The sequence below is a fragment of the Callorhinus ursinus genome, unplaced genomic scaffold, assembly GCF_003265705.2.
Source record: "Callorhinus ursinus isolate GAN/ISIS: 27379988/994484 unplaced genomic scaffold, GSC_fseal_2.0 scaffold25, whole genome shotgun sequence".
In the NCBI taxonomy this organism is placed as follows: domain Eukaryota; kingdom Metazoa; phylum Chordata; class Mammalia; order Carnivora; family Otariidae; genus Callorhinus; species Callorhinus ursinus.
In genome coordinates, this window is record NW_027397087.1 from 38,697,697 (window position 1) to 38,709,297 (window position 11,601).

Consider the following 11,601-nt stretch of genomic DNA (forward strand, 5'->3'; position numbering starts at 1 on the left):
TAAATTCAAGCCCCTGGGTGGGTGCTGAGATTACTTAAAAATAAAATCTTTAGAAAAAAAAAGGAACCTTACAAAACTTACAGTGTTCTAGGAACTTAGGGTTTATTCTCACTTGGCTTTACACTCCCCAAGGGCGGACTGCCTTGTTTATTTTGTAACTCTAGTTTTGATCCCTTTCACCTATTTGCCACACCCTGGCAACCACCAATCTGTTGTCTGTATCTATGAACTTAGTGTTTTTGTTTGTTGTTTTTATTTTTTTTAAAGATTTTATTTATTTGGGAGAGAGCATGAGCTGGAGGAGGGGCAGAGGGAGAAGCAGACTCCCTGCTGAGTGGGGAGCCCAATGCGGGGCTCAATTCCAGGACCCTGGGATCATGACCTGGGCCAAAGACAGACCCTTAACTGACTGAGCCACCCAGGCTATTTTTATTTTTTTAAGTAATCTCTGCACCCAATGTGGGGCTCAAACTTAGAACCCTGAGATCAAGAGTTACATGCTTTACTAAGCCAGTCTGGTGCCCCTGTTTGTTTTTTAGATTCCACAAATGAGATCATACAGTATTTGTCTGTCTGTCCAACTTATTTCACTTAGCATAATGCCCTCTCAGGGCTCTATCCATGTTGTTGCAAATGGCAAGATTTCATTCTTTTTATGACTGAATAGTATTCTATTCTATATATATATGCCATATTTTCTTTTTTTTTTTTTTTTATTTATTCATGAGAGACAGAGAGAGATGGGGAGAGAGAGAATGGCAGAGGGAGAAGCAGGCTCCCGAGCGGGGATCCTGATGCGGGACTCGATCCCAGGACCCCGGGATCATGACCTGAGCCGAAGGCAGACGCTTAACCATCTGAGCCACCCAGGCGCCCTATGCCATATTTTCTTTATCCATTCATCCATCAATGGACACTTAGTTTTTCCATATCTTGGCTATTGTAAATAATGCTGCGGTGAACATGGGGGGTGGTGCATATATCTTTTCAGATTAGTGTTTTCATTGTCTTTGGATAAATACCCAGAAGTGGAATTGCTGGATCATACAGAAGTTCTATTTTTAATTTTTTGAGGAAAACTCTATACTGTTCTTCATAGTGGCTGCACCAGTTTGCATCCCCACACAAGGGTTCTTTTCTCCACATCCTTGCCAACACTTGTTATTTCTTGTCTTTTTGAGAATAGCCATTCTAACAGGTGTAAGGTGGAAATCTCACTATGGTTTTGATTTGCATTTCCCTGATTAGTGATTTGAGCACCTTTTCATGTGCCTATTGGCCATCTGTACGCCTTCTTTGGAAAATTGTCTATTAGGGTCCTCTATCCATTGTTTTTTCTTTAATTAGAGAGAGTGTGAATGAGAGGGGAGGGGCAGAGGGAGGAGAGAGAGAATCTCAAGCAGGCCCCTAGCTCAACGTGGAGCCCAACACAGGGCTCGATCCCACGACCCTGAGATCATGACCTGAGCTGAAATCAAGAATTGGACACTTAACCGAGTCACCCAGGCACCCCATTTTCTGTCCACTTTTATTTATTTATTTTTAAAGATTTTATTTATTTGACAGAGATACAGCGAGAGAAGGAACACAAGCAGGGGGAGTGGGAGAGGGAGAAGCAGGTTTCCCGTGGAGCAGGGAGCTCGATGCGGGGCTTGATCCCAGGACCCTGGGATCATGACCTGAGCTGAAGGCAGACGCTTAACAAGACTGAGCCACCCAGGGGCCCCTGTCCACTTTTAAATCAGATATTTTTTCTTTTTCTTTTTTTTAAACAGAGGCATCATGTAACTTTTATTTTACATGTCCATGCTAATCTTCTCTGTATCATTCCAATTTTAGTATATGTGCTGCCGAAACAAGCACAGATATTTCTTTCTCTTTCTTTCTTTGCTATTGAGCTGTATGAGTTCTTCATATATTTCAGGTATTCACCCATTGTCAGATAAAATATTTGCAAAGATTTCTCTCATTCAATAGGTTGCCTTTTCATTTTGTTGGTTTTCTTTGCTGTTCAGCTTTTTAAAAGTTTTTTTTTTTATTTTAGAGAGCACACACACACACACACACGCATGAGCAGGAGGAGGGGCAGAGGGAAAAGGAGAGAATGTCAAGCCGACTCCCTGCTGAACGTGGAGCCCAACACAGGGCTCGATCTCACGATCCTGAGATCATGACCCGAGCCGAAATCAAGAGTCAGACGCCTAACTGACTGAGCCACCCAGGAACCTGCTGTTCTGCTTTTTAGTTTGATGTAGTTCCATTTATTTTAGCTTTTGTCGCCTTTGCTTTTGGAGTCAGATCCAAAAATCATCAACAAGACCAGTGTCAAGGAGCTTACTGCCAATATTTTCTTCTAGGAGTTTTATAGTTTCAGGTCTTACATTCAAGTCTTTAATCCATTTTGAGTTAATTTTTGTGTATGGTGTAAGATAGTAGCCTGGTTTCATTCTTTTGAGTGTGGCTGTCCAGTTTTTCTCAACACCATTTATTGAAGAGATTGTCCTTTCCTCACGCCATGTATATTCTTGTCTCCTTTGTTGTAAATTAGTTGACCATACATATGTGGGTTTATTTCTGGGCTCTCTATTCTGTTCTATTGACCTAGGATGTTTTTATGCCAATACCATACTGTTTTGATTACTAGAGCTTTGAAATATAGTTTGAAATCAGGGAGCAGGTTGCCTCCAACTTTGTTCTTTCTCAAGATTGCTTTAGCTAGGGGGCGCCTGGGTGGCTCAGTTGGTTTAGCGACTGCCTTCGGCTCAGGTCATGATCCTGGAGTCCCGGGATCGAGTCCCGCATCGGGCTCCCTGCTCAGCGGGGAGTCTGTTTCTCCCTCTGACCCTCTTCCCTCTCGTGCTCTCTATCTCTCATTCTCTCTCTCTCTCAAATAAATAAATAAAATCTTTAAAAAAAAAAAAGATTGCTTTAGCTAGGAGCACCTGGGTGGCTCAGTTGTTAAGCATCTGCCTTCGGCTCAGGTCATGATCCCAGGGTCCTGGGATCGAGCCCTACGTCGGGCTCCCTGCTCCACAGGAAGCCTGCTTCTCCCCCCCCCACTCCCTCTGCTTGTGTTCCCTCTCTTGCTGTGTCTCTGTCAAATAAATAAATAAAATCTTAAAAAAAAAAGATTGCTCTGGCTATTCAGGGTCTTTTGTGGTTTCATACTTATTTTAAGATGTTCTTTCTGTGAAAAATGTCGTTGGGATCTTGGGAGGGATTGCACTGAATCTATAGATTGCTTTGGGTAGTATGTACATTTTAACAATAGTCTTTCAATCCATGAGCATGATATATCTTTCCATTTGTGTCTTATTCAATTTCTTTCGTTAATGTCTTACAGTTTTCAGAAAGTTTTCACCTTTTTTCCTAGGTATTTTGTTTTTGAAGCAATTGTAAATGGGATTTTCTTTCTGATAGTTGTTAGTGTATAGAAACAACAGATTTTTGTATATTGATTTTGTATCCTGCAACTTTACCAAAATCATTCATTAGTTCTAGCAGATTTTGTTGGGAGTCTTTAGGATTATCTATATATAATAGATCATCTTAAAATAGTGACAGTTTTACTTCTACTTTCCCATATGGATGCCTTTTATTATTGGTCTGGCTAGGACTTCCAATACTGTGTTGAATAAAAGTAGAGTGGACAGCCTTTTACGAAGAGGGCGCCGAAGGCTAAGAAGGAAGCCCCTGCCCCTCCCAAAGCCGAAGCCAAAGCAAAGGCTTTGAAGGCCAAGAAAGCGGTGCTGAAAGGCGTCCGCAGTCACAAAAAAAAAGAAAATCCACACGTCACCTACGTTCCGACGACCCAAGACACTGCGTCTGCGGAGGCAGCCCAAATATCCTCGAAAGAGCGCCCCCGGGAGAAACAAGCTTGATCACTATGCCATCATCAAGTTCCTCCTGACCACTGAGTCAGCCATGAAGAAAACAGAAGACAACACACTTGTGTTCATTGTGGATGTCAAGGCCAATAAGCACCAGATCAAACAGGCTGTGAAGAAGCTCTACGACATTGACGTGGCCAAGGTCAACACCTTGATCAGGCCTGATGGAGAGAAGGCATATGTTCGACTGGCTCCTGACTATGATGCTTTGGATGTTGCCAACAAAATTGGAATCATCTAAACTGAGCTGGCTAAATCTAAATTTTTTTCACCAAAAAAAAAAAAAAAAAAAAAAGAGTGGACATCCTTGTTCCTGATCTTACTTTCAGCTTTTCACTTTTGAGTGTGATGTTACCTGCAGGCTTGTCATATATGGCGTTTGTTATGTTGAGGTACGTTCACTCTAGACACTTTGTTGCAGTTTTATCATATATAGATCTTGAATTTTGTCAGATGCTTTTCCTGCATCTGTTGAGATGATCACATAGTTGTTTTTTTTTTTTAGATTTTTATTTATTTATTGAGAGAGAGAGAGAGAATGGTAGAGAGAGAGCATGAGAGGGAAGAGGGTCAGAGGGAGAAGTAGACTCCCTGCTGAGCAGGGAACCCCATGCGGGACTCAATCCTGGGACTCCAGGGTCATGACCTGAGCCGAAGGCAGTTGCTTAACCAACTGAGCCACCCAGGCGCCCCGATGATCACATAGTTTTTATCCTTAATTTGTTACTGTGGTGTATCACCTTGATTGTGATTTGCAGACATCGAATCTCCTTGCATCCCTGGAATAAATCTCACTTGATTGTGGAACATGATCCTTTTAACGTATTCTTAAATTGCTAATTTTTTTTTTAAAGATTTTATTTATTCGACAGAGACAGAGACAGCGAGAGCAGGAACATAAGCAGGGGGAGAGGGGGAGGGAGAAGCAGGCTTCCCGTTGAGCAGGGAGCCCTATGTGGGACTCAATCCGAGGACTCTGGGATCATGACTTGAGCCGAAGGCAGCTGCTTAACGACTGAGCCACTGAGGCGCCCAGTTTGCTAATATTTTGTTGAGGATTTCTGCATCATGTTCATCAAGAGTTAATTTTTCCATCCATGAGCATGGTATATCTTTCTACTGTGTCTTATTCAATTCAATCCTGCTACTTCCCTCTGAAACTCTTTTCACATCTCACAGGTTTCAGATTCTAACCTTTGACTTCTCCCATTATTGGTAGAGCAGATAACTGCATGATCTGCGGGTCATTGTGGGGTCCCAGGTCACCAGCTCCTTTCATCTCCACATTAATTCATGTCACTTCCTTCCAGGGAAGGTTTATTTCCCAATCCTCATAACATCCTTATGTGGCACTATCATACCCATTTCACATGTGTAAGGAAAGTGAAGTGAGGGTCAGAGGGATTAACTGATCTGCCAAAGACCACAAAGTTGTAAAGGTGAGAGTTGAATCCTTATCTGCTTCAAAAGCCTGTCCAGTTTTTGTACCAGTCAGGTGTGTGCGTTTAATGTATAGACTGAATTTTACCCACCCCAACCCCCATTCATATATTTAAGCTCTAACCCCCCAGTGTAACAGTTGAGAGATAAAGCCTTTAAGTAATTGAATGAGGTCATAAGGGTGGGGCCCTAATCCAATAGGACTGGTATCCTTATTAGGAAGAGACACCAGGGATGTACGCAGAGAAAAAAGCCCCATTTCTTCATTTTATTATTACATTATTGTCTCCCATCAGCTGATGGGTAAATATACAAAGATGCTAGGACATACTGACATCACACCCGTCTTGAGGGGATCTAACCGGAATTTCACATCATCTGTGTAGTATTCTTTATAATTTTTATTTATTTATTTATTTATTTTACAGGGAGAGACACAGCAAGAGAGGGAACACAAGCAGGGGAGTGGGAGAGGGAGAAGCAGGCTCCCCACTGAGCAGGGAGCCCGATGCGGGGCTCGATCCCAGGACCCTGGGATCATGACCTGAGCCAAAGGCAGACGCTTAACGACTGATTTTTTTTTTTTAAGATTTTACTTTTTATTTGAGAGAGAGAATGAGAGATAGAGAGCACGAGAGGGAAGAGGGTCAGAGGGAGAAGCAAACTCCTCGCTGAGCAGGGAGCCCGATGTGGGACTCGATCCCGGACTCCAGGATCATGACCTGAGCCGAAGGCAGTCGCTTAACCAACTGAGCCACCCAGGCGCCCACGACTGATATTTTTTTAAAAAGTTCTTATTTATTTGAGAGACAGCATGAGCAGAGGGAGGGGCAAAGGGAGAGGGAGAAGCACACTCCCCAGTGAGTGTGGAGCCCAAAGCTGGGCTGGATCCCAGGGCCCTAAGATCATGACCTGGGCTGAAGTCAGACACTTCACCAACTGAGCCACCCAGGCGCCCCTTTTTAATTTTTTTAAGTAATCTCTACACCTAATGTGGGGCTCAAACTCACAACCCTGAGAGCCACACACTACTGACTGAGCCAGCCAGGCACCCCTCATCTGTAGTATTCTTGCCAAAAATGTTTAACTGGATTTTAATCATGAGGAAACAAACAAGAGTGCAGATTGTAAGGCATTCTACACCACCACTGGCCTGGACTCTTCAGAAAAATGGGACTATATGTATCTTACGGCAAACTTCTTGAAATAAGTATTAACAGTATTGTGGTAATGTAGGAAGAGAAAGTTCTTATTTTAAGATATCTGCTTACGTATTTAGGGGTAAAATGCCATGTCTGCAATTTACTTTCAAATGGTTGAGGAAGGGGCACCTGGGTGGCTCAGTTGTTAAGGGTCTGCCTTCAGCTCAGGTCATGATCTCAGGGTCCTGGGATGGAGCCCCGCATCGGGCTCCCTGCTCAGTGGAGGGCCTGCTTTTCCCTCTCCCACTCCCCCTGCTTGTGTTCCCTCGCTCGCTGTCTCTGTCAAATAAATAAAATCTTAAAAAAAAAAATGGTTGAGGAAAAAAAGTGTATATATACTAGGAATAAAACAAATGTAGCAAACAATTAAGTTTTAATTTTTAAAAATAAAGAATAAGGAAAGAAAAAGCTCGAGACCCCATTCTGTTAGGGTAGAAGCCCCTTCCATCATCAAGCTGTGGAAGCATATTTTTCTTTAAATTGTGAACATTAATTATTGTCTACTTCTTTTAGGCAGAACTAGGGTCCATTAAGCTAAAAGATAAACTATTTTCTCCAGCACAGTAATCAATCAAATTTGACTTATAGACAGTGGGGGAATTGACGTGACAAAACAGGCATTTGATAGGAATAAGAGATTTATTAGTCACCTCTGCCTCTTAGTAATAGTCCTATGATTCAGAAGTTTGCTTGCTTTGAAATTAATTTCCATTATTTTAGAATAGGGGTTGACAAACTTTTCCTGTAAATGGTCAGATAGAAAATATTTTTGACCTTGTGGACTTGTGGATATCTATCCCACCTACTCAGCTCTGCCACAGTACTGCAAAAGCAGCCATAGAAACTGCACGGTACAAATGTACTTAATGCCATTGAACTACACACTTAAAAATGGCTAAGATGGCAAATTTTGTGTTTTTAACCACAATTTTTTAAAAACTCAAGAAACAGGGATGCCTGGGTGGTGCAGTCAGTTAGGCATCTGACTTCTGGTTTCAGCTCAGGTTGTGATTTCAGAATCCTGAGATCAAGCACCGTGCTCAGCAGGGAGTCCACCTTAAGACTCCCTCTGCTCCTCCCCGCTGCACTTGCACATGCACTCCACTCTCTCAAATAAATCTTTTTTTTAAAAGATTTTATTTATTTATTTGAGAGAATGAATGAGAGAGAGAGAGCACATGAGATGGGGGAGGGTCAGAGAGAGAAGCAGACTCCCCGCCGAGCAGGGAGCACGATGCAGGACTCGATCCCGGGACTCCAGGATCATGACCTGAGCCAAAGGCAGCCGCCCAACCAACTGAGCCACCCAGGCACCCATAAATAAATCTTAAAAAACAAAACAAAACAAGAAACCTTAATGGGACGCCTGGGTGGCTCAGTTGGTTAAGCGTCTGCCTTCAGCTGAGGTCATGATCCCTGCTCAGTGGGGAGTCTGCTGCTTCCTCTGCTGGCCGCTCCCCCTGCTTGTGCGCGCTCTCTCCCTCTCTCTCTGACAAATAAATCTTTTTAAAGATTTTATTTGACAGAGAGAGACACAGCGAGAGAGAGAGGCAACACAAGCAGGGGGAGTGGGAGAGGGAAAAGCAGGCTCCCCGCTGAGCAGGGAGCCTGATGCGGGGTTTGAGCCCATCATGACCTGAGCCGAAGGCAGATACTTAACGACTGGAGCCACCCAGGCACCCCTAAATAAATCAATCTTAAAAAAAACTTAAAAAATAAAAACTCAAAAAGCAGCCATAGATAATATGCAAACGAGTATGTGGCAGTGTTCCAACTTGCTTATGGGCAATGATTTTGAATTTCATATTAACTTTCTGTCACAAAATCTTTTTTTGATTTCCAACCATTTAAAAATGTACAAAACAGGGCGCCTGGGTGGCTCAGATGGTTAAGCGTCTGCCTTCGGCTCAGGTCATGATCCCAGGGTCCTGGGATCGAGTCCCGCATCAGGCTCCCTGCTCCTTGGGAGCCTGCTTCTCCCTCTGCTTCTCTCTCCCTCTGTCTCTCTCATGAATATATGAATAAAATCTTTAAAAAAAATAAATAAATAAAAATAAAAATGTACAAAACAACTCTTAGCTTGTGGGCAGGAGAAAGACAGGTGATGGCCTTTGGCCCAAGGGCTATAGTTTGCCACCCTTCTCTTGGAGATAAAGAAGATACACAATTAGAGCAATTTTTTTTAAAGCTTTTATTTATTTATTTGACAAGAGAGAGGGCACAAGCAGGGGGAGCAGCAGAGGGAAAGGGGGAAGCAGGCTCTCTGCTGAGCAGGGAGCCCAGTGCAGGGCTGGATCATGCCCTGAGCCGAAGGCAGATGCTTAACTAACTGAACCATCCAGGAGCCCCATTGAGAGCAATTTAAAAGGCAGTGCTCATTTCTGCAGTCTAAGGTACTGTTGTAACAAACTTTAAGGGGCCTAAAAGTTAGCATTTACAATAAACTTTGAGCACCCATCTGTTTCTAGTAGCACAAATGACTTAGGCAAAAACAAAATTTAGAAATCTCAACAGAACTTAAGATGTAACGAAAACAGGGGTGCCTGGGTGGCTCAGTCGCTAAGCGTCTGCCTTCGGCTCAGGTCATGATCCCAGGGTCCTGGGATCGAGCCCACACTGGGCTCCCTGCTCAGCGGGAGGCCTGCTTCTCCCTCTCCCGCTACCCCTGCTTGTGTTCCTGCTTTAGCTGTCTCTGTCAAATAAATAAAATTTTCCAAAAAAAAAAGTAAACAGTAACTTCCAGCTAGCTACCAATTCTTTCCAGCTCCATACGAAATCTCCAGTATATTAAAGAAATGCCAACACTTTAACACCATCTTTCCAATTACCCTCTTGTGACTTTTTTTTTTCCTTAAGATTTTTGTCTGTCAGAACAAGAGAGCGAGCAAGCACAAGCAGGGGGATCAGCAGGCAGAGGGAGAAGCAGGCTCCCCGCTGAGCAAGGAGCCCATTGTGGGACTCGATCCCAGGACCCTGAGATCGTGACCTGAGCCTAAGGCAGACACTTAACCAAGCCACCCAGGTGTCCCAGGACTTCATTATTCTTCAGGACTCCTCCCTCCTGCCTCAGTTGCCTAGAATCACTTCTTCACCACCTCTAATTCAGCCACAAGTTCATTAATAAGTCATCACCCAAGCTGAAACACCCAAACCATGGAATATCATGCCCCATTAAAAAGCAGGAGACAGATGTGTATTAATTGATATAGAAAACTGTCTACAATAGTATAGACCTAGCAAAGGGGAGATAAACAGGTTTGTAAAACAGCATGCAAAAGTATTACACATGCACAAAGGAGAAATGTCTGGAAAGATGGTCATCAGAATACTAGTAGTGGTTGTAACTGGGTGGGGAATTTCAGGTGTGTTTTTTTTTTTTTAAGTGTTTTATTTATTTATTCATGAGAGTCAAAGACAGAGAGAGAGACAGAGGCAGAAGCAGGCTCCCCGCCTACCAGGGAGCCCGATGCGGGACTCGATCCCAGGACCCTGGGATCATGACCTGAGCTGAAGGCAGACACTTAACCATCTGAGCCACCCAGGCACCCCTCAGGTGTGTTTTATTCTTGTACTTTTATTGTTTCACGAACATGTATCATCTTTAAAATGAGAAGAGCGCCTGGGTGGTTCAGTCAGTTAAGCATCCGCTCTTGATTTTGGCTTGGGTCATGATCTCAGGGTTTTGAGATCCAGCCCCATGTCAGTTCAGCGCTGGGCCTGCTTGAGATTCTCTCTCCCTCACCCCGGACTTGTGTATTCTCTCTTGTGCTTTCCCTACTCTCTCAAAAATAAATAAACACATACATACATACACACACACACAAATAAAATAGAGAAAACCCAGTAAAGATATTTTTATTTTAAGGACAAAAAGACCACCACCAAAAATTCCTTAAAAAAACAAAAGTTTAAGACTTTATTGTAGTTGTGCTTAAATATACTTTGGAGATATTCCAAAATATTTATTTACAGATGAAATGACATGATACCTGAGATTTAATTCAAAATATTTGGAGGGGCACCTGGGTGGCTCAGTTGGTTAAGCCGCTGACTCTTGATTTTGGCTCAGGTCATGATCTCAGGGTTTTGAGATTGAGCCCTGCATCGGGTTCTGCACTCAGCAGGGAGCCTGCTTGAAGATTCTTTCTCCCTCTGCTCCCCCTTCCCACTCTCTCTAATAAATAGATCTTCAAAATATTTGGAGTGGCGGTAAATGAGGATATAGATGAAAAGTGTGGCCATGTACTGATAATTGCTGTAGTAATGTTTGACGTTTTCTATAAGTTACTCCTCTTTCCCTCTCAATGTACCTGCTCCTGCAATTTCAGCCATTAGCCTACTTTACATTTGCCTCCAAATGGTCTTCCTTAGAAATCTCCCTTTTTGCTGTTTCAAACATTAAATTCTTTAGTCTTAGGCTCTTTTCAGAACTCTAGGCCTATCCTACCCACTGATGCCTGTAATTTGACAGGTCCAGAATCAAATGTAGTATTTTTTTTTTTTTTAAGATTTTAAGTAATCTCTACACCTAACTTGGGGCTCAAACTCACAACCCTGGGATCAAGAGTCATGTGCTGCATTAACTGAGCAGGCCAGGGGCCCCAAATGCAGTACTTTCTGAACCAAGCTCCTCTTTTGCTGACTCCAATTGTCCCACAAATGGTACCATCATTGAAATCTGTAAAATGGCCCTCCTAAGAGTTCTCATTCCCTCACTGATTTAGTAACTAAACCTAAATAATGTGATTCTCAGTCATCTCTTCCCATTTCTACAGCTACCACCCTGATTTAAAATCCTTAAGTTATAACTACACCAGATAACTTCCTAAATTGTGATCCTAACTCCAATTTCTTCAGGCTCCAAATCTGTTTCTCCTATTTACTGCTCTATTATCAATACCTGGCACAACACTTGGTATACAGTAGGTATTCAATAAACGTGGCGTGAAAACCATCATAGCACTCATTTCTTACCCTTGTAGATAGTTGTAAATCTATGTTTCCTCCTCAGGCCCCTCCTATGATCTTAAGAGCAGAAATCACTTCCATCATTTTGCATTCCTACTATA

General features: G+C 42.9%; 1 pseudogene; it reads right to left on the bottom strand.

The window, feature by feature from the left end:
• Positions 1-1,769: 1,769 nt before the first annotated feature.
• Positions 1,770-1,863, bottom strand: LOC112833519 (U6 spliceosomal RNA; annotated as a pseudogene).
• Between the last annotated feature and the right edge of the window lie 9,738 nt (positions 1,864-11,601).